At 37.0% G+C, this 24071-nt stretch overlaps 1 protein-coding gene across 6 annotated transcripts in view; it reads right to left on the reverse strand.

Moving 5' to 3' along the window:
* Window positions 1-24071, reverse strand: part of SOX6 (SRY-box transcription factor 6) — a 368657-nt gene that overhangs the window by 290706 nt on the left and 53880 nt on the right. The window contains exon 1 of one of the 6 annotated variants that reach the window (XM_066187615.1): window positions 16562-16625. The exons of the other annotated variants lie outside the window; for them this stretch is intronic. The gene's annotated coding sequence lies outside the window, so the exon portion shown is untranslated. Of the gene's footprint in view, window positions 1-16561; window positions 16626-24071 lie in introns of those variants that run through there. 6 annotated transcript variants of the gene reach the window in all.

Raw genomic sequence — 24071 nt, forward strand, 5'->3', positions numbered from 1 at the left:
TCAAATCCAAGCAGAAGTGAGCAGACCTTATACTTACTGCTTTCCAAAAAGCTGGATGGCTCTTTCCTGAAACAACAGTGAGCACTGCTGCTTGCCTTATCATCCCTGGAGAGAATTAAGGAACTTGAAGCCTAAGGATAAGCAGGAATTGGTGGGGATCTCAACCATCTTGGAAAGTAACGTGCTATGCAACAAGAATTCCTGCCAACTCAGATGACTCTCTTAAAATCTAAAGTACAAGTACCATTTCAATCAAATAAACAGACTTCAGAGGCAAAAGGGGAGGTATTTCAGGATTTGAACTCGAATGCTGGATCCCTTCTTAGCTGGAGGTCCACAGCAGATGAGGAAAAAGGACATGAAGAAATGGTTCACTATGCTTTACAATTAACTCTCTGATTGGCTGTGTAAGTGTCCAGATGTTCCAGCTCCTGTAAGTATGAGCACAGCTCCAAATTAAAGAGCTGAAGTGCCAGAGATATTGGGAAGGCCTAGTACTGTCAAAGCTGAAGAGGAATCTCTCACTTACCACCCTCCCTCTCTCTTTGCTGGTTGGAGCCCCACAGATCTTTGCCTGTGTATCTTCCCTCTCTTGACAGATGAGAAATACAGCTGAGTTGCAACAGCCTTAAGGGACTGGGAGATGGCACTTCCCATTCCAGTACGGATCACAAACGTCTGCCAATTTTTTCTTGAGAAACCAATTGCAGTTTTCCAGAGGCATTTAATGTGTATCTCGTTCAGTCAGCACATTATCCTCAAACATTCTGCGATTAGAACAACCAACCTGCCTTTCACATACAGTCTCTTACAGGTTTGTGTGTTGTCATCAAGCTTCAAGAATTACTGTTTCCCATTCCCTACACTCAGCTTTAAATCAGTGCCTAATCAGCAATGCTAGTTCAGACATTTGTCTTCCTTACTCCCAGCAAGGCTTTTGAATCTCTTGTGGGGATCAAAGTTTTACTCCTACTCCATGGAAGTTTAGAGAAGTAGAGAGGGAGGAGCTTTTTGTTGTGGCTTTGCTTTGATTCTAAATAGACCACCCCTAAAATAATGGGGTATATTATTTTAGAGCAGCGTTTACCATCTTTCTTACACCAGGGGACTAGTTTAGAATATATTTTATAATTAAAATATAGCAACACTTAATAAAAAATTTCAGGAATTACTGCTGGGCCTTAAAATTATTCAGTAAAACAAAGTTCCTCCCACAAGTTCTCATGTCTTCTTTATGTTGTCCATTTCTCTTTTATCTCATACAGCTTTACATTTCTTTTGATATCCACGGCACCAATGAACGTTCACAATCTTGTTTTTAAATAGACTTTGCTTTCTTTCAGCATTATACAGATTAACATATACGTAGTTCTGTCAACCACTCCCAGCCTTTTGGGTCTGAAATTTCCCCTTTGAGGAAGATCTGGGCCAAGCAGGCTCCCTTCCTTACAAAATGAGGATGATGCTACAACTCAGAATGCAATTTCCTCTTCAAACAAGACACATTATCATTTGGCACGTTTCATTAAGGCACCACAACAAAAAAATCTGTGTCATACAAAGCAGGCTCTCAGCTACCTCAGAACTCAGAAATGAAGGAATAAAAGTCACAATGGTTACACTTGGTTAATTAAAAGTCAAGATTATTTTAAAGGTGGTGTGTTCCCTTATTTGTTACAAAGTGCCCTTTTGATACCATGGAGATGAAAGGACAATTTTAACAAAGACTGCTCAGAAAAAAAACCCACCTACTTCTCCATGGCTCTTTTATTCACAGAATGTAATGGTCAGTAGCCAAATGTCCAAGCAGTAAGAACAACAGCAATATAGAGCATATCAGCAAACCAGAGATCAAAATTTGCATTCATTTTCAACTCTTGAGAAAAATAACCAGGGAAAACTGTCAAGGCATTCATCTAGCTGGTCAAGAAATACCAGTATGGGAGGGCTCTCCAGCCCTGCTGACCGGCCCTTGAGCAGCGAATTCCTTGTTGTACCAGGGTTCCTCTACAGATACCTGTGGGCCATGAAAAACAAGCCTGTGGGTTTCATACCTCCCAAAGTCTGCTTTGCATTTGACAGGTATTACTGATTCTGAAGAGTTTGACCATAACCACAGAACAATTAAATCATTAATAGATCATCCACTGGTAGGAGGTACTAGGGTCCCACTACTCAGCAGGATGCTTATAGAGCTCTAGAACACCCACCTTCTCTTTGAAAAGCTTTTAGACATGTTCTACCATGGGTTTGTCTTGGTTTAGATAGACAGGTGTCTGCCAGGGAGGGTTGGAGTCTCCCTTAAAAATGTAAGCCCCTCCCCCCCTTTTCCAAATTATCATAAATTTGCAATTAAAAGGCTGTCAGGCAAAGATTTTGGGAATAGGTATAGCAGTTCTTTACTAGGGATATAAAAATTCAGATGTTGTAGTACAGAAGAATAAGCAAACAAATAAACAAACAAGAAATCTTAGAAAAACCCTGACAGAGTCAGAAATACAACCTGACACCCTGTTGGTCAGGGTGTTGGAAGCAGTCCAGAGTAAGCCCTCCTGGAGTGGCAGATGTGGTTCTGTTGGAGTAGAGATGGTCTCGTTAAAAAAAAAAGTCCAGTAATGCTGAGATGGGTCCGGTCTTCCTCCAGGGATCCGGTGGAGAAAAACTGGATACCTAGTGGGACTGTGAGTCCTTTTTATCTAGGTTAAGACGGTTTGGCTCCTCCTCCCTGGGTGGAGCAGCTTACAATAGTGCAGTGTAATGTGTTGTGTCATTGGTGAGCTCTTAATGGTCCATTAGCAGAAGACATTCTCATGGAAGTAGTGAAACAATGAAGAGAGATAAGTAGCACTCTACCATTTGATAAGTGACACTGACCTATTTGAACAAAGATAAGCAATTCTGCTCCACCCAGATGGAATAGAATAATATGCTCTTTACAAAACCTATGACATTATGTCGAAAAGTTGACCAAACTGAGTTTTAAGTGGAAAAATAGATCTCAAACTACAAGGATTTCTTTAACTTCAGGGAAGAGTCTGTTTTCAAAAAAGAAATTATATTAAAAAGTTTATTGTTACAAAAGTTTATTGTTACAAAACTGACCTGCAATTCGTAATGAAAGTGCAGGCTATTTTTTCAAAAAATAGATTTCCCCCTTTCTATTGTATTTTGGGGCTTGTGGTATTTGAGGATTTTTCTAAATTATTTTGTTCTTATATTTTATAGGCAAGTGTAAAATTCATTATATCTATAGTACAAAGAATTCTATTAATCTTTTAATTTTCATGGGACAAAAATGTTCTTTGGTAAAAGGGGAGGCTTTTCTTTATAGTGTCAAGTTTCTCCCAAACACAGGCCAGACTGAATCAAGCAATGGCTCTTGTATAGAGTTTATTTATGAGGGAGCATGTAAATCAACTTTAGAGTGCTGTACTACTCCAAAAAGGCTGGTCTAAAATTCGCAAAAATATTTTCCTGGGCTTTTCAAGATTCTTTTCTTCCCAAAATACCCACATTGCCGGTGACTAATGATGTCCTCAAGGGTAAATAGTAAGTATTTTAAAAGCTTACTACTCTCAATGATTTCTTGTTGTCAGACATAGTCTCTGAAGCAAACTCAAGGGCTGTCACATGTTTGTTAGAAAGATACTGCCTGTTTCAGAACTCCCACAGCACTAAGTAGATGTCTCTGGAGGTTCCTCTATGCATCTAAAAATAATTAAATAAAATATCTTTCTTCTTTTATTTTTTTTTTTTTTACTTTCTCTGTGCAAATTTTGAGCTTTTCAATCACCTAAATGTAATAAAGCCTGGTGTGATAGTGCTAAGAATTCTCCCGTTTAATGTCTAGGAAATTGCAGGAAGTTTATCATTTCCTTTGATAATCTGCTGTATTTCCCTTCTCGGGACATCCTGCAGAATGCAATGTTCACAGGCTTCATTTTGTGATGCAAAAATTCTTCTTACACTCAAGTAATTTTATGCCAAAAAAGCAACTACTGGCCAAATTCAATGGCTCAGGTAACCCAGGACTCTCCTTGCACCTTACATCGTTACTCATTTATGTGCATCCTTTGCAACATGAGAATCTTCAACAATTTTGAATTAATGGATAATTGTACAGGAAATAAGAGACCAGGACAAAATGTAGTACACCACCATTACTGCACTTACATTTTTGGCCCAAGTGACCAATTTCAAGCATCAAAATCTCATAAATTCACATACAAGTGTATCAGCGCAAGATCTGTTTTCCATGCACCAGGCAGAAGTTTCACATCCCACAAAGAACAAAGTTGAAGCACAGAGTGGGGCACTTTCTTTAGACACAGGAAAAGATCATTAATTCAAATTCATATTTTGACACAAGCAGAAGAGTCAGATTCACATTTTGGTGAAAGAGGGAACAGTCTCTCAAACACATGTAACCAGTAAAAAACCTTAAGATTCACAGCCCTCACCTAAGAGATTTACATTTTGAAAATTTGTTTCAAAACTGAGGTTGTGCTTGGCTGCCAGATGCTTTGCTTTCTAACAATAATGAGGCCTAACCACTTAAAGGTAGCCAAAAAACTGCAAGTGCACTTCTGGAAACCACAGACTAGTACTTCCCTCCACCTGGACATTTTCAAAGTGAAGAATTTCACAGTAGTATTTATCAGAGCAAATAAAGTTCTGAAAGAATCATTACTGTTTCCTCCCTTTTAGGAGTGTATTCAGCTAATAAACATACTTGTTTTTCCAAGCCATTGCTAGCTTTTCAATTCTTTGTCCATTGTAGGTGTGACGCTGTAGCATACCATTCCACAGATTGAGTCTAATTTCTATGGCATCTACTAACTATTTTCTCCATTTCTGGGAAAATTTAGCTATTTCACTTGTTTGCTGGCATATATGACTTTCAGATGTGATTTTCCACGTAGCTCCTTGAATTTGTACTATGAGCTAAAATGATACGAAGTAACCAGGGCTGAGCAATTTTATCTTTTTCTTCAAGACCTTTGTTCTCTGCCTTGGAACATTTAAGTACAATTAATCAGGTGCTCTAATACAAACACCTCTGCTGTCACGGTGTCTCATTATTCCTAGAAGTTTAGCTATATGGCAGAACACCATGATGCCACCTCTTACAGACTTCTTACAAATGTAGAATTTTTGGGGTTTGGGGTGGGATTTTTTTGCTCTATCCATGACAGAGAAATGCAAGCAGAAGAATCTCATCTTCAGTACATTTTTAAGAAGTCTTACATCTTAAATTTAAGAGTCATAAAGACAGAAACAGTTGGAAATGCAAACTTTAAAGGCACAAATTTGATGAGGCAAAAATTATTCTTTTGCTTTGTTTTCCTTCTTTGAGCGAGGACTGTTCATTCAAGTTTTTAACCCTGGAATTTAGCGCAAGTTTTTCTTGTCAAAGACGGGATTTCAATTGCAAAAGGAAAACATGGGGTTTTGCAAATGTAAAAGCTGTATCTTTATGAAGAATTTCCATTTAAAACATCCCATCTGAGTCCATAAAGTCAATAAATATTTTTGGCTTGAAGCAGATAACAGATATATCCAAACAATTAGAAAAGGCCAAAATATATTATGCAAATCGGATGTATTTAGCATGAACTCTCTGCAATTTCTATATAAACAAGTGATTAGAAGGTTCTCTTCAAAAGGCCAATGTGATTAGCAGAAAAACTTCACAAATTCACTTACTGCCTAATGAAGTTCATGCATTTTTTTCCTCAGTTATCACAAGTTGTATATCAGCTATCTATTAAAGCAATGATTATGAGGCTGATGCCTTTTGTTCTAGGATCTCTTACAACACTCTCACATTTTAGGTCTGGTTGTCCATGATCTAGAAAAATTTTTAAAATTAAAAAAAGGGGAAAAAAAAAAAAAAAAGAATGAGTCTTCATCTTTAGCTACCCGCAGAAAAAATTAGCTACTTAAACACAAGTAACAATGGTTCGAATTATGGACATAGCAACAGGCTGAAAGGTTCCTGAAAATCCTCCATCTACACGCATTGAAATATTTACAATTTAACTCTCTAACTTAGGAGCAATTACAGAAAAATTGAACTGGTAATTTTTCAGTTTACTGAACTAAGATTCTTTTCTTTTGTATCTTGGAACTTGACCACAGATGTTTCAAGAGATGTTTTGCAGACAAAAACAGGCCAAGTAACATGTGTGAAGGATTCATTATGGTCTATGGAGTAAATAAGTCGGAATAAACGTTTACACGGAGCAAGGCCTAGAAGGAGCTCATATTTCCTTGTTTGTATGTGTTTTAGTTAGACCTTAAATGTAATCTGTACATAGTTTCTTGTGGTTTCATAAAATGTTGTTAAACTGTCCAGCCTGGTGATAGGTACTATATGATGCTGCAAAAGGTTTACTGTTCTCAAACTCTTAGCGCTCTAGAAACAAACAATCAGTTCCATCTGCAAAAGGCAGCTGAATAAAAATAAAACCTAAATTGTAGCAGAAAGGAACATGTAGACAGCAGGGGAAAAGGATCAACTGCCACAATTTATTGCTATAGTATAAATGGTGCAGCAACTTTAACATGGCAGGGCACTTACAGCAATATTATTGCTAGAGCACTGCTCTGTCAAAGAAAACAGGAGTTCATTCACAGACATTAAAAACAGCAGAAAAAAAATGCAGGGAAGTGATTTGTGCTTCATGGCAAAATGGTATATCCTCCCCTTTCCTGTTTTGATCCCAACTGGAACATACCAGTCAACTATTGAATGTAGTCCACTGTTCAAACGCAAGATTAACTGAGATGCTCCATGGCAAGCAAATAAATTTGCTTCCAGTGGAATAATTATTCTTATAGAATGTCATCCTCTCTTACGGCAGAGAGAGACAGGTGATGACATTAAATAAAATGTGATTTTTATTCCCGTTTTCTTGACATGAGGAGATGTATGACTTACTCAGCTCCTTTGAAATACATGCTCTGAGGTCATGTCTTTTTTTTTTTTTTCTTTTGAGAATGCCATCACCAACTACATAATAGTTAGGTGACTAGGAAAAGTGGGATTTTTTTTTTCCATTCAATGTAATCCTGCGTAAGCATATGAAAGAGCAGCTGTTCATGTAATGGACCCAGCAATATTGCAGTCTTTGTTTCTGCATTTTCATAGCTAATCCTACCTACATTTGAGCAGCTTAGACATATCTACAGCAAGTTACTATGTGACAAGTGTTCCAAATATGACAAGAGCTATTATCTGTAAAGAAAAAACAGAATCTATAACTCTTTGTACCATCTAATATTCTTTAGCATTTCAAGTAATTACCAGCTTGTTCCAAAAACATTTGAACAGTTAACAGATTTGATACCTATGGTTAATCCTCATTAAAATTACGATTACATGATATAATTACATGTAAATAACAAAAATGAATTCAATATAACTCTTACCCTTTTCAATGTTGGGCACTATGTTGGGAATCATACAGTATGTACAATTAGATTTATACTGCTAAGCTAAAAATATTGGTGAAGATCTAAAAATGACGAACAGTGCCTTTTAAATTAATGTCTTATTAGTTGAGTGAAGTACACTGACAAAGAATAATTTATGCTTATTCAAACTGCTCTCGACATCTTCAGGTGTTTCCAAATGAGCTCACAGAAGAGTGATTAAATGCATCTGATAACAAGCCACACATTGCTGAAATTACTTACCGCCTCATTTTATGATTAATTAAACATGTAGATTAAAGTTGCAAAAGAATTTAGATTAATGAGCAAGTTAAGTCTTGCTGATATAAGTGAATTGGGAATTGGATGCTCTGTGGAACTTTATAAACATGCATTTTATAATGAGTAAGACAAGGCTACATGTTGAATCCTGGCCACAAGGGCCTTTGACGATGCAGTCTTTTTTAACATGGTTTGACAGCTTTCAAATAACATTCTACTATAGACTTTAAACTTTGTGCATTGCTGTAAAACATGAGACTACATAACTCATGTATTAGGAGTACGATTATTTTAAAGCTCTCCAAGGTAATGACCCCCTGTAGCAGCAGCTGTTCAGAAAAATTACAAGCTCAATTGTTATTTTAATCAGAGAGAATTTAGTAGTTAAAAGCAGTTATGCAACTAGTAAAATTATACGACACTCCATCAGTAGCCTTATAGCATCTTTCATCGTCCTGTTCCTCCCAATTCCCCTGCCAAAAAACTTTGGTCTTATTAGTAAAACAGGGTGCTCAGTGATTCATGAAAAATTCACAGCCATTTATTAAGTCTGGTATCTGTGCAAGGCAAGGTAACGTTTAAATTTATGATTTTTCTTTATCAGCTCCAAGAGTGTGTCAAAATATCTCCTAGGTTTGCCAAGTGTCCATTTTTCCTCTTTTAAGAACATCTACACCTAATCCACCCAGCTTGGTCTGCATCAGAAAGCCAAGTTGGACTTCATGGCTTTGAAGGGTGAAAGCAAATCAGACCACTCATCCAGATGTGGTTCGCTTTGCATGGGATGCTGAAACTGAAACTATTGACTTTTCTGTATGTTTATATCATTTGTAAAACTTGCCTCATCTGCTTCATCAAATTACTCCTGCAGACTTACCTGAGGCAGCCGGCTACTTTTAAACCATACGGTTCTTATTTTTAAAATTTGGAAAATAATTCATTTCCTCATCCTAGATGTGTCCTTTCAATTTACATCCTAACTTCAAAAGATCCATCCTACAAAAATCAAGGACAACCAGAACCAAAAATGTGCATAAAGCACAAATTGCTCATGAAAAATATTAACCCCAGGTCACTAACGTATGCTCATTTTTCTGAGCACGTGTACCAACAGAGGCACAAAGCCTTTTGTTTAGAGTTCTACAGCAGAGCACATGCCTTGAATACTTTGACTCCTTACTGATTCACTATAACATTTTAGCATAAGTTAATTATCAACCTTCGCTGGACTGATGCACATCAGTGTATCATTCAGAGCACCATAACTGCCAGTTCCTACTTATTCTGTGCAGAGTGATGCTCCAAGGTCGTATTTACTGTTCTGGGACTACAATCCTTATCTGATTTATTAAAAGCGGATAGTGATTGTGTCATTTAGGGGCAGGCCTGTCCTGCATCCATAGAATCAGTCTTCCTGTTCTGTTTTCTAATTGAGTTTAAGCCTTTAATATACAACTACTTGGGTAATATACTGGAAAGTATCTTTCTCAATCAATCAATCAATAAATAATAATCCTTATTGTTTATGCAATGTGATGATCAATTCTTAGAACAGGTTCCTCCCATTTGCTACCTCTACATTTTAGCACTCTCTGCCAGGCTCTCTGGCTTTCCTTCAGAAGACAGTGTTTATTTCATTAACCATGCTTTTAATGTAGCAGAATGCAGCCATGTAAAGGCATAAAATTACTAAAATGTAGTAAATTTTACTTGCAAGTTAGGGGATTGGTCCATTCTACATTCAACATTCTAAAATTCTGGGACCTATGTTCTCCCCTGTTCCAGTTCAGGTCAATTACATCACACTCTGAACACACTGCTAATATAAAAATCTCACTACACTGCAGAACAAACAAGAAGCAACAAAGTATGAGCTGAAAGAAATTTTCTTCACAGCATGCTGAACATATTCATGATAAAAAGTTTCATTTCTCCCAAGTGAAAAAAAAAAAAAAAGTTTGCAGTCAAATAAAATGGCTTTGCTGGAGTCAATAAACGGAAGTCATGGGCAAATCCATGGTAGTGGCACAAGGTAGATTGTGGGTGGTTTTCTATCTTTGATATTCAGTGAAAAAATATCTCACAGTAGGTCAATATTTGATAGCAGATAGCAAACACGTGTTCTTACTTATTAGAAAATTGTCTGACCACAATGAGTTTGATTATCCAGTTCATTTTTCCCATGTATATTTTTGTGCTTCCCTGTCACATACATTTAATGTATTCTACTGAATGAAACTCAGCGTTTATATGCAATAATACAGAGTAGCACATAAAATTTTCAGAAACTAATTTCATAAAGGTTTTGAGAACATATCAAAGTAGAGGACAAACAAACAAGTGGCAACTTGCCACCCAGCTCAGAGTTCAAAGGAACAAGTATTGAAAAGGTAACTCTCAAAAAACTCAAAAATAAAAGTTTATATTAGCTTTCCCTAGCTTTTTTACCCAAAAGAACACTTTTGATCCCTTTCCATAAGCTTACCACCAAGGACTACATTTCCTGGATTCAGCTATTTGCTCATAGGGTGAGGCAGCTCCACTCCTCTCCCTGTCACCATAGCACACTGAAGCTGTACTCCAAATAGTTACAAGGAGGAAATAGAATCATTGCACAAACGGGTTTTTAAGAGCAGTCTGATCCCCACTGAAGCTCTAGGCGTCAGAAATACTATGCAAAAAGTACAGTTAGCTGGTTAAACTTTTAATTAGTCAGTCAGTAAAGTTCTGTTCATTCTGTTTTCAAGAACCAACCTCTTGTAATGTGTTTTAAAGGATCCTAAAGAAGAAAATTCAAATTTAACAATGAGAATTCTGACTCGAGTTTTAAAACAAGTGGCTTGGACACTCATAAGCATTGCTACTTTAAACTTGCAGAAGGGTTTGGACTCCTGAATTGAACTGAGAGGAACTTTTCACATATTCCAGCATTCTGTAAAACTTATTAGAACTAGCAGGCTGGCCTCAAACTTTTTTCAAACCTAAAACAAAACTCTGACAGAAATCTGCTGGGATTTCTGGCAGAAATTACTGGTCACAGAGATTCTGGTAGGGTCTGTTGTCAAGGTTGTCAGAGGCAGGTATCTGAAGCATTCCCTAGATATGCACAGTGAAACTGGCATTTTGAAACTGATACTGCGGTTATTAAGTCTTCAGATACTTTAGAAGTGCTCTGGAATAAAATATTCTGTGGTCAAAAGCTGGGGCCACTTTTAACTCTGCAGCTACTTCTACCCTGTAAGCAGATTACTGAGACACAAAAACTAAAGCACGCAGATGAAGTATAAAGATATACAAGAACTATAAGAAATATTTTTCCCTGGAGATTAGCCAGTGGAAAATGTTGCTACCTTGTCTGCTTCTTCAAGAGCAAGTCCAGCAGATCCCATCTACTGTAGAATGATATGTTCTCACAGACAGAAAAGGGGATGCTTCAAAGCTATCACTCAGGGCTGATTACAGGAGGAGAAGAATCCTCCTACTCAGCTGTTCTCCAGAATCATCTTTCCAACATGTAAATATGAACAAAGCATTAACGAGAGAATTATTGAAAATAACTCTGATTTACAATCCATATTCGATTTACACACATACCTTCTATTGTAAGAAAACAAGCATGGAGAATTATTACCCTTTCCCTTTTTTTCCTACCTCAGTAACTGCACAGAAACTTTGATAAAGGCTGTTCCAGGGAATATTCTGGCTTTTTTGTGTCCAATACCACTTGATAGAACAAGTCAAAGATGTAAAACAGTTTGAAATTAATTGCCTCAAAAGGAGACACCTTCACACTCTAATACAGAATAAGAAGAAACTTTAGCTGGAATTAAGGAGAGATCTTTTAAGCCATGATTGTACTAATGCATGAAATAAATACAAATTTCTCCTGCTGGCAGAGTTGGTTTGCATTCAAGAAGCAATGTTAACACAGGAAAAGTCCAGTATGGATGATTTAAAAATGGACTGGAATATGTGCATGTGCTAGTAGCATGTGGAGACAAATAGTCCAAAGAATGCTCAGATGATATTTGACATTACCAGTACATGACAGCAGACTGCATTATATTTAAAGGTAAGAACCAGGATGACATCTCTGAGCTTCCAGAGCTCTTCATGTTACTTTCTCACTTGATTTCTAGTATCCATCCAGAATTAACCTTAAGAGTTTCCCTATATAAGTGTAAAAATGGGAAAAAGAAGGAGCATCTGCATATTTGATCCCATGACACCACTGATATTTTACCAATTTTATGAGATGAATAAATGAAAAGGGTGACTTCACAAAAGTCACTTTGATATAGTTTAGAGGTATAAAGCTAAACTTAGATTAGACAAATCAAAATAATTCTATTGAACTTGTACTGGTAATACCAAACCCCTCAGAAGTGGCTAATTCATCCTGTTTATTAAATACAGATATATCCTGCTGGGGGGAGGAAAAAAAAAAAAAAAAAAAAAAAAAAAAAAAAAAAAAAAAAAAAGGCAACCTAACTTATAATTTCTGTATCTTTGACCAGAGGCAATATAAGATGCAAGAGAGGATTCTCTAAACTCTGTATATGAGTTTCCAGTCCTGACTGGGAATTCTGATTAAGGCTATCACTTCTCTCCTATTAAATGATCTGAAGTTAGCATTATTCAAAAAAATAAAAATTATTGGAAGATACTCAGATATCATGGTAATGGTGGCAATAGTAGGCACTCAAAGATAGTTAGCAAGAAAGTTAAGTTGACTTATTGACTATTGCATAAGTGCTTTTCAGAGTTTGTCATCTCACACAGAAGAAAATACAGGGTGGGGATGTGGAAAAAAAAGCAAAAAATCTGAATCTAAGAGGAAAAGAGAGCTCATTGTTCCATTGTCCTCACAAATCAACATTTTGAAATAACACTTGGTTACAGAGCTCCCTTTTTTTTCTCTTGCAAAGTGTATATTATTCATATAAGTATCTGAAATCTATCAGGTCAATTTGTGATACAGTCAACAGAGAGCAACAAAGACATTTTGGAGAGACACCACTCGTTGCATGTTCCTCAGTTTTAGCTTAAGCCAGTCTGATCTTTCTTCTTCTCTCTACTGGGTATTCAGAGAGACAGAATTGGGCTTTATTATTCCAGAAAGCCACACATCTCCTATGTATGGCAGAAATTTAACCTTAATGGATCCCACAGCAATTCCATCAAGATACTAAATAAGAGCAAGGGAAAGCATAGGGTTGTCAAGCTCTACAGATGAGTGCTCTGGGACTGAAGAACTACTCATCCACCATGTGTCATGGGCTTTTCAACATATTTCCATCTTTCCCTGCGATTAGTTGAAGAATGGAAAGGAGACTTTGGCAAGCAAATATATGCCTCAGCTTAGAGAGAACTAGGCAGAATGAGGACGGATTACTTCCCTTATTTCATGGGCAGGAAAAGTCATCCATCAGAATGACAAATGCAGTACCTTTATAGGCTCACAGCCATTCTCTGAGCAATTCAGTGGTGCTATTGTGAACCCGCTGCTCCTTTCCTGCTAATCTGCTTAAAAAACTTCAACTGCTGAGGACACCAATAACAATGCTTTTAGTAATAACCAAACACGCAGAGACCATAGACGAGCCTTCCACTATCTAAATGGGGGTTACGAGAAAGCCAAAGAGGAAGTTTTTACAGGGGCATGTAGTGATGAGACACAGGGGAATGACTTTAAACTGAAATAGGAGGGGTGTAAATTAGATGTTCGGAAGAAATTCCACTTTGAGGGTGGTGAGGCACTGGCACAGGTTGCCTGAGAATCTGTGGGTGTCCCATCCCTGACAGTGTTCAAGCCAGGATGGATGGGTCTCTGAGCAACCTGGTCTAGTGGAAGGTGTCTCTGTCCATGGCAAGGGGTTGGAACTGGATAATCTTTAAGGTCCCCTCCAACCCAGGCCATTCTGTGATTTGAATACCTTAGAGCATAAGTAGGTTGACTCAAACTCTAAAAGAGGGGAATGGCACAGAAGGCCCTGAATGGCAGTTTGTGTGTGTAGGACTACCAACATGAATGGAACAGACAGTTAAAAAGAATGGGTTGTGTCATGGAGCTCCTGAAACTAGACCAAAACTAAGGAGATAGCAGCAGTAAAAAGGAATTTTTATGTTTGCATCAAGAGCAATGAACAATTCAAGGGCACAGTCAGGTACAAGACATGCAGAAAAAAAACCTCATCTGGAAATATCAGGAAAGAATTTCAAAGCTGTTGGGTCAGGGATTTTTTTCCAGCTGAGACAGAAGAGCAGGAGGGGAGTGTTGGCATTTGAATTTATAAAAACATTGAACCTTATGATCTTTGTTGCCATATTAAACAGAAACTTTAGTAACTTCTCAGAGAAATCTTTTGTGTCAGAACTCTGTAGATTAATAGGATGCCCAAACTAATCTGGGAGTCTAGAAACAGGACTAAGTGGATATTCTCAAAAGACTGCGTTTCAATAGACCTCTCATGCACTGGAGCTTGGATAGGAATATAATGACTACTCCACTTCATCATCTAATATCTGTTAAAGACATTTAAATACTTCCTTAGTAATATTACTTCCTCCGGTTACAACAACTGCAGACTGAGACGTCCTGGGAAAATATTCTCTTATCTATAGAGCCTCTGTTTTTCTGTTACTATGAAACTTCTGTCCTTCATTAACATTCAAATCACCTTCTTTCTCTGCAGCTGGTGGAGAGGCACTTCACTTTTTTGTCCTAGCAGTGATATAGCAGAACCTTTAACCAAGAACAGGATGTGTCTGGGATCACCTTTAGAGTTTAAAGTTTGTAAACTCTTAGCTTTTTTAGAATCTTGACAGCAAAACAGAGAAATTGTCCAGGAAATAGCTGTAATTAGGAATCAACCTTTTCTTTTTTTTCTCGTTGTTTTTTGAACTGTTGTTTCAAATAAACTGGCCTTAAACACTACATAAGGGGCTATTCCATGAGGTTGTTCTTGTGAGACAAGTATTTGCTCTCTTTAAAAAAAAAAAAAAAAGTCTCAAAAAATGCTGCTTTCCCTAATACCAGAAAACCTGTCATTTCCACTCACAAAAACACCAGAAATTGTAATCTCACATCTTTGAAGAGAGAAAAAACACTTTAGGACAGCAAAACTCAATACTTCTTTCAGATTTGTTATGCTTAGAAAGTGGTTTTGCGAATAGACTTTTGCAACACTACCAAAGAAATCTTTGGCCAAATTTGGCAGAGAAGTTAGAAGGCAAGTTTGACTCAGCTAAGTAATCTAGTTTTCACTGCAAAGAGCTAAAGGCTAAAAGTATAAGTTCCCTTTAGTAATATAACTTATACCTTCCCTGGACAGAATTACATATTTGTAACATATTTCAGTGACTTTTCTTATGCCTTACTGGAAGGATAAAAATACTTGCCTTAATGGCTCTAGCCAATTATTTGCAACCCCTAACCTGAAGGTTAAACACTAATTCTCAAAGTTTTTGAGCATTATCAACAATGAGTATTAAATTGTAAAGAAAACGTTTAATATATTTATTATAAATATATTAAATAAAGTTTTAGTTTGCAGATGGACAAAACACAAAATATTTCTCAATCTTGGAACTTATGCTACTTATATCTATGTTCTGTCACCAGTCCATCCTAATTTAATAAGCTAACTCTTAATTGCCAATTTCATTTTTTAACTGCAAAAATATTTCTCTTTTAGTTTGTAATACTGCATTTTCCCCTATAGTAACTAATGGTAATATTGTGATTATATTAACAATGAATGGTCAATTACTTTTTACATCCCTGCTGTTTTTCAGTTTGTAGAATTAGTGCGACTGACTAATAGCAGAAGGAATTTATTTTGGTGTTCACTTAATTTTATAGTTCCTACTTTGGAGTAAAACAAAACTTTATAATTGAATCAGAGACAGTAATTTTAAAAATAGATCTTAATTTTCTTTTTAATATTTTTCTGTTTGAGTATGACATTCATTTGTCATATTCTCAAAATTTATTAAGGCTCCTATGTAATTAACTTACAAAATATGACCTAAAAAACCCTTAAAAACCTGTCACATTTTGAAAGAAATAACATCAAAGTACTGCATTCAAGGTAGTGAAAGCATTTCTTTGATGAAGACTAAATGCTCCATTGTGTTAGATGGGAACTGCATGAACACATCTCACACACACATACAAAAAACAAAAAATAGCTATATAGATCCAATATTCTCTAAAATTATGGTTGACTGAAGGGGATATTTCTACAACTGAAGCTTAATCTGAAAATAAGCCTTTGGCACATATTTATTGAAAAATGGTAAAAAGGGAAAAAAATGTGTATAATTCCTATAATAAGTAGAACATGGAGAAGCATATACCATTTAAAAGCAGTTAGATTATTTCCTAGTGAATGTGAGGAGCTTGAGAGTAATTAACATGTCAATAGTTGAAAATTGCCCCTACTGAATGACAATACAAGTAATAGCACTTGTTACTACAACTACTGTACTTGTAATAATTGAAAGCAGTGTTACAGCCATTTGTGGCTAATCCCTCTTTTTGGGCACCAGAATTTGCCATCCCTTCTAATACTATAGTTAAAAAAAAAAAAAAAATTGTAAAATTAGCAAAGTTAAGAAAGGAAACCATGAAATGAGCTGGTCAGAGCCATAAAACCAGGAAAAATAACCACAGGTCCACCTGCCTGGACACAAGCACTGAATGACCTTGAAGGGTTTGCATTTTCTTACCTCATGAAAACTTATGAAAAATATCTTCTCTCTGCACCCAAACTGGAAAGAATCTAAATAGCCACCAAGAAGAATGTCTAGGAAAAATATATCCAAGCATGGTACTTACCCCAGAGACTGGAGACCGGCACTAACTCTCAAGGAGAAGCAAGTGCATGGAAGCTGATCCCTCCCATCTTTACCAAGTTAAACCACCAAATTAGTGTCCAGGATATGGCCTCCCTTCCATTTGCAGGTGCTGCTCCTCTGCATGCTAATGTCAATCACACATGCTTACAAAGCAAAGAAAAATCCCCTAAATTTCATTGGGCTGGACAGAGCAGTATTTCAAAAAGCAGCTGTTGTTGGTAGCGTTCAAGTTTATTGGCAATCCTTATAAAACTACCCCCAAAACACATACTGTATCTGATCTCATGTTAAGAAGGCTTTTCTCTAAAGAGTACTGAATCACTTTAATGTAGATTCTAATGCTGCCTTACTCCGCTTTCAAGGTAGCCAGTAAATTCAGCTTTACTACAGTACTATAAAGATGTGAAAGAACTGTAACAGCATCTAAAAATGAGCTGTTGCCACTATACTGTTCAGTTTAGAAAACTCTAAACAGAATACTGATGAAAAATGTTAATGATAGTTTGCTGAGTTGCCAAGAGAAATGAGACAAGACAATTCACTATATTTTTGTTATAAAATGTAAATTATAACATCCTAAAGAATCTGCCACAACTCCAAGAAGGACTAAAAGGAAGATCTAAACAACACAGTATTTCAGTAATTTAATTTTTAAAAAGAGCTATCCAGCAGCCAGACTTGCCTAATCAGTACAATCACAGCAAAGACCTCAGTATTCACAGGATTTTAACTCCTGCAAAGTCCTGTCTACTGCAACAAAGTACCTCGAAGTACTTAAAGCACCTTGCTGAATTAAGGCCTTAATCACATATGTAGATACCTCTGAGCAGTTTACATTAGATCACCACTACAGTCTCAATAGACTGGATAAGTAGGGAAATTCAAAATGCTCTAAAAGTGTCAGGGGAGGTCCAGGTTGGATATCAGGAAAAGGTTCTTCACCCTGAGGGTGGTTGGGCCCTGGAGCAGCTCCCCAGGTCAGTGCTCACAGCACTGAGCCTGTCGGAGCTCAGTGAAGCATTTGGACAACGCTCTCAGGCACATGGCGTGATATTTGTGGATGTGATTTGTCCTGTGCAGGGCCAGGAGTGGTACTCAGTGATCCCTGTGGGTCCCTTCCAATTCAGGATATTCTATGATTCTGTGTGAAATGTTAGAAATGCCCCCTGAGCCTGTGATCCCTTAGCTTTGAAGCAGTGCCTTGTCTCCTTTATCACACCCATGTCTCTGACCCTGAGTTTCAAGATTGAAAATGAATACTGTCTTTCTTCAGTAGTGATAATGAAATTATTTTACAGCCCCAGCCCTTCCCCAGACTCTGTAAACTAATTCCATGGCATGACCTCAGTCCTACAACTCACAAATGGCACAGAAGGTACAGAGAAAAGGCAGAAAGGAGAGGCACTGTTTCCCCTGGCATCTCTGCATGGCAGCTGGTGAGACAAAACAAAAAAAAAATCAGATCACTGCCTAGAGAGTCTATTGGCAACTCTCAGTTGCATCTGGGAACAATGACCCATCAAAGCTAACTATGCATTGTTAATATCCCTACCTAATCCAGGCAACGGGAAAGAAAAAGTACAAAGTGCCCTAGCAAATCCTACAACCTTCCAACTCACTCACATCTTCATTTTCCTGAGTCTGGTAAGGGTATAAACAACCACTAATTCAGCAGTGTCCCCAGTGCTGCCATAAACATCATCTGGGGCCAGGTTGGGGGTGAGGGTGCATTCAATGCTGCCAGAAGGTGTTTATTCCATATTCTCACAAAACTCAGAGAAGCCAAGGAGACCCCATTTCATGTTTCCACCTCACTGGTCTAGGAAGAAATTAATGTAGTGCAGAACTTCCCTCCAGTGATATACTTGGGTCTGGGAAACATGTTTCTGAGGGCTGGATTATGATTTTTGGGATGCAGAATTTTCGAGCTATTGGGTTCTAAGCTGGCACAGTCTTAAGCTTGCAGCTATTGGCATGTTTGACATTTTAAACTATGAAATACCAACCTATTTTGAAATTGTCCAAATCATTAGTTGTGGAATTTTCCTAGCACTTCATGAATACCACTGTTAATTGGGCAATTAACTCGAAACTACAGAATATGCTGTGATGGCATGATATGATATAAGCCATGTAAAAGAAGGAACAGCCAAGCAACTCAGTATGTTGAAAGATATTAATGAAGTGGCAAAATCTGCCAGAAAAATAATAATGGGTGATTTTAACTACCCCAATATTAACTGGTTGAATAACACATCTGTACATGGTTTGGAGAAGCAGCTTATTGATACTATAAATGGCTTCTTTTTGGAGCAGCTCCTTCTGGAGCACAGAGGAGGAGGAGTTCCACTCAGTTATTAATTTGTGTGTGTGTTTGTGTAGAAAGCAAGCATGGGTGTTCTGCTAAGCAACAATGGCCATGGGACAATGAGTTTGAATCTCGATGATGAAGTATTTCAAGTGGTAACCAAATAGTTAATGGCAGGTGGGTGGGTGAGGAAAAACCCATGAACAACAGACATCTCAAAGGGATGGCTGTTTTGGAGGAATGAAGTTTATTCACACACAGAAACAAAATACCAGAATTAAAAAGAGAAGGGAGGAAAATACATTTTTAAAAAAGGCTAGGTTAGCGTGTTTCTGGGTTAAAGTACAAAAATCTGTGGTGTCTTAAAAAAACAACTCATTTTGGAATGCATGAACTCTGCCTAAATGTTTAAAACAGTGCACAACACTGATTATTGTTATAACTTACTGCTCAATATTGCACAAAATGAAACAAAACTGTAATGCAAACTGTGGCAATCAGAATGCATAAATTCAGTTTAAAAAATTACAGGAAGAGAAATTTTTATTTTTCTATAATTATATAATTATTCGTGTTGACCCGCGAGGAGGACACATATATTATCTAATGTAGTATCTAATGTACAATTATGGAATCTGGAGTAAAAGCACACAGGTCTTCCGACTGTTTTGAGGAATTCGGCAAAAAAGATAATTGAATGTGTGTGGTTATATTTCCCTCATCATCCACTAAAAGTTACAGTTATGTCCACAGAAAAACATCTTTTAAAACAAAGTATCAAAAACCAACTAACAGAAAAATTATACACAGACATGATGATGGTAATAGTCACCTCCCAGGTGGGATTATTTAGGAATGGGGCTGCCAAGGATAAGAAATGCAGTTTGTTTGTTTCTTTATCACATTTCAAGACCCAAAAATTTAGGAACGTATTTGGTTCCCATAATGAATCAGAAAAATCTTGGAGTGGACAGCAACCAATGTCTGATATTTCCGAGGCGAGTGAATATACCAGAGTTTGCGACAAACAAATCTTTGGGCAAAGGGTTCCTTTCATTACGGATATATCTACTAACACAGGTATACTTCCAGGCTTTAGTGAGCACAGTAAGGAAATCTATGGTCTGTTTCCTGGGGGGTGTTGCTACCTTAATGAACAATGAATTGGAAATCCAATAACCTGGCAATGTTAAAAAGTAGTCCAAGCAAGATAGGATCAGAGTTCTAATAACTGCTCTTTAGTGGATATAGGGCATGGGGGACATTCAATATGGTTGTAGGGTGACTGGCTTTTTAGGAATTAATATTAAAATCGGTATCTTAGTTAATTACGAGGGTTGAGGGGGAAAACTTTTACTTCACTTTTGCCTTACTAAGCTTGGCTTCAGATTCCTGAGCTTTACTCTGATCAGTTCAGCAGATCTAACTGTAGTTGTGTCCTATCAGTGACCAATTCTTTCTTAAAAAATGTTATATTCCAAACTAGCAAAGCATTTGAGTAGAAAAAATACACTAAAGCAAGAATTTCCTATACACAGCCAGTTTGCTGGCTACTCATTCTTCTCCACTCTGCTGCCCTACAAGACTTTAGGTCTTCTGCAAGACCATGTGTCTCAGCTCCTGGGAACAAGAACGTCGAGTGAAGTTTTACACTGTGTGAACTGTTTCATTGGGAAAGGCTGAAGTGAGTGATAAAACTCATGTAACCTGCTTTGTTTTAGCATTGGAGAATTGGATTAATTACTCCCTGGAGCTTTTTGGATCCTGCAGGGAGCATCTTTGAGACCAAGTTTCAGAGCCAGGATTATATTTACACAATTAAGTGTAGCCTTTGAATATTTTATGATGCACACTACTGTGCATCACATGCATGTATTAAGAACAGAAGCTGCACCCACTTACTTCAAATTGATTTTGTTCAATGTCTTGTTAATGTAGACACAAAAAAAAAAAATCAATTCCTCATCACTGTGCACAAACTTAAACTACTAAAGGTAAAAAATTAACATTTTTGCGTTATTTGTATTTTAACTATTAATGAAAGCATGGCCAAGAAGAAAAAAATATGATGGATTTTTTTTTCTTTAATTCACTTATTTTTAAAACTGACCTTTATATTTTATCTTATCTTTAATAAAGTAACAGTTTTAGTATGGGCTTCACTTTGATCATCTCTTTTTAATTAACTTTAGAAATGTGAGTGTTTTACAGCACAGTCTTTATCAATTCTTTTATTTACCTATTAACACTTATTTTTTACCAACAGCAGACCATTATCAGATTTCTATTGAGTCAGGCTTTGGTATACACCAAAGATCTTGATACATCTAGCAAGCAGTTAACCTCTTACCCTGCTCTCTCTTGTAACTGTGATGATGAATGAGTGGTTACTTCGAAGCAATTCTGTTTTATGTCAATGAATGAATCAAACAGCCATTGGTATATGGGCATTAGGAAGACAGAGAGAAAATGAAGCTGTCTGTGGGCACTTTATAATCCTCTCCCTTTTAAGTAAAATGATTTCAAAGTTAATGCTGACATCAACAGTTGGTATTGTTCATCCACAGTGTAGAATAACACGCTCTTTGTCTTATTTACGTAAAATGAGAAATACTGTATATAATTTATTACTCGCAGCATGGCTTAAAGAAAATTCTCTTTACAGTTTTCCTGAGATACTGCACTGTAGCTATTAAATTACTGGAAACTGAGTTTGTGATGAACAACCATTTCTTCCAGAAATATTTGGTCCCTGTAAATGCAAGCCTTTGCTGAAAGCTTGTCCAGGTGTGGACTTGTGCAAGTACTTTGCTTCTATATTTCGAATATGGCTTCTTAACAGAAATGCTTCTTATTCCACTCTCCCAAACATTGCATGCAACTTCAACAGCATATAGAATTGTTTGGATGAGGATTTGCATTTTATTGCTTAGCACTTTTGCAAAGGATTTTTTAGACAGCAGATGGATCTAGTGCATTGCACGGATCTCGTCCAGCACACATATGGAGCAGCAGCAGAGCGAGGAAGCCCCACTTAGATACAGAGCATGGCAACCCTTTGAAAAAGAAAAAACATTCCTAGGAGCAGCTTCACTAAACGGTTCAACTTCATCAGAAAGTAAGCAAGGACAACTTGTGTGGCCCCTGTCTTTGTGAAATGTGTCAGGAGCTGGTTGGACTATGCTTTTGCCCACACTGGTGTACCCATTCCAGCAACTTCTAAAGAATCTTATAACCTGAAATCCCTTGGGTTTATGTGAATTAAAACTGTTATTTTGTGTATTTTCTCTTGTGCCATACATTTCATTCTTCATAGAGAACTGAAGGAGATTTCTGTGCTATGCTAAATATCAAAATCCCAAAAGTAGTTTAAGTACACTATTTGCTTATGGTAAGAAAAATTGTCTAAAATGAATACAATGCTTTCACAATACAAGTATTCTGTGTACCCATGTATTTGTTTACTTATTACCAAGAAACAGCCTGCATAGGGAAGCAGCCAAAATAATGTCTGCTGCACTCGGAAGGTAAACGGGAACTCAGATAGGAGCAGGTTTCTGTGCCAGCATCAGGCAACAGACTTTCCTTCTATTAGAACTACAAGTCCCTGGGTGACCTCCCACAACCACAGAGCTTGAGAGAAAATCACACAGGGGAGTCCATCAGACATCCCAGTTGGAAGCACAGGCTGGGGAGAGACAACTTCAGACACTGAAAAACAAACAGAACTTTTGGTATTTGAGTTCTGTCCTGTTCTCAGCAGAGGGGTGGCCCAGCCCCTTGAGTCCTTTCCCCACACCTTCTTCTCTTCAGGTACAACTGTAAAGCTCCAGATGGATGCAACAATGCATCTATCAGATCCTCATTGGGAAATGTGTTTGGGCACCAGCTGAGCATAAAGAAATGCTTTTCCTGCTTCCCTTTTCTTTCTACTAAACTTACTGTCTCTTAAGAACATCTAAAATAAGTATATTTTAGGAAATTATTCTCAGACAAAAATATTCTTCAAGGCAGGTGTCTTCTTTTTATTTATTTACACCACATGTTATATACTGGAAGTTTGTTTCTTACTAGAAAATTTGTGTATTGCAACCCTTACATAAAAACAGCAAGATGGGGTTCCACTAAAAATCAATTTTATATTCACCATTTATAAAATAAACCCAGGAAAACAGACCTACAAGTTGCTGAGGGTCTAGTTAAATGATGGTTCAACCAGATTATTTTACATTAGCATGTCAGGAGGAAAGGAGGCAGAAGAGGATAAAGGCCTCTGATACCTCCAGTACACACATGCCAAAAAAGGAATGGATGTTGAAGCAAAGAGAGATTCTAGTTAGGCATCACTTTGCTGTCTTAATAGGAACTTTGAAACACTCAGCTCTTTATTGAAAGAGGTATGTGATAAGCTGGCAAACATCTCCTTGACCAAATGCTGATTAACAACCCTGTCTTGCGAAGAGAAAAATGGAGATCAACTTTTTGACACTTGGGTTCAGGGTTTTTGTTTGTTAGTTTGTTTTTTGTTTGGGGTTTTTGGTTTTGTGGTTTTTTCTTGGGTTTTCTTTGGTTGTTTTTTGTTTTGGGGTTTTTTTGTTTTGCTTTGGTTTGGGTTTTTTTGTGGAAAATAGAGACCATATATTTTCCCAAATACATTAACTGTAATTCAATAGAACATGACATGTTATCAATTAAACTCATAAGGTAACAGTACTAAAGACATATGTCATTTGCTCCAAATAACCTGTGCTTTCTTTGACTTTGGTATACAAATATTCAAAATTAAATTATTTTCTCCTTTTAAATAAGCTGGTATAAATACAAAGCACAAATCTGTTCGGTCAGATGCTCCATGGTGTAAATAGAAACAGTTCAAATAAAACAACAACAAAAAATATAGATGTTGCCTAAAAAATAAGATTAGGGGAAAATATTAAACATTGAGTTTGAAGCAAAACATGCTTCTGTTGATATGCTGATTAGAGTATGTATTTGAAAAGATAAAATTTACCTACCCACAACATCAGTTTTTTTGTGTCATAATGTGTGTGCACATGTGCATTCCCTAAGTGTTTCTGGTTCTGTTCTTAAATCCTCTTAAAATAAAAAATCCCGTTGTTCGTTTTTAAAGAAATTTGATTTTATTCCCAAATACAATTATATTTTTTTCACCATGTTTTCA

Source organism: Chamaea fasciata, unplaced genomic scaffold (genome assembly GCF_029207755.1).
Source record: "Chamaea fasciata isolate MVZ Bird 193981 ecotype frontalis unplaced genomic scaffold, bChaFas1.0.hap1 SCAF_7, whole genome shotgun sequence".
Classification (NCBI taxonomy): domain Eukaryota; kingdom Metazoa; phylum Chordata; class Aves; order Passeriformes; family Sylviidae; genus Chamaea; species Chamaea fasciata.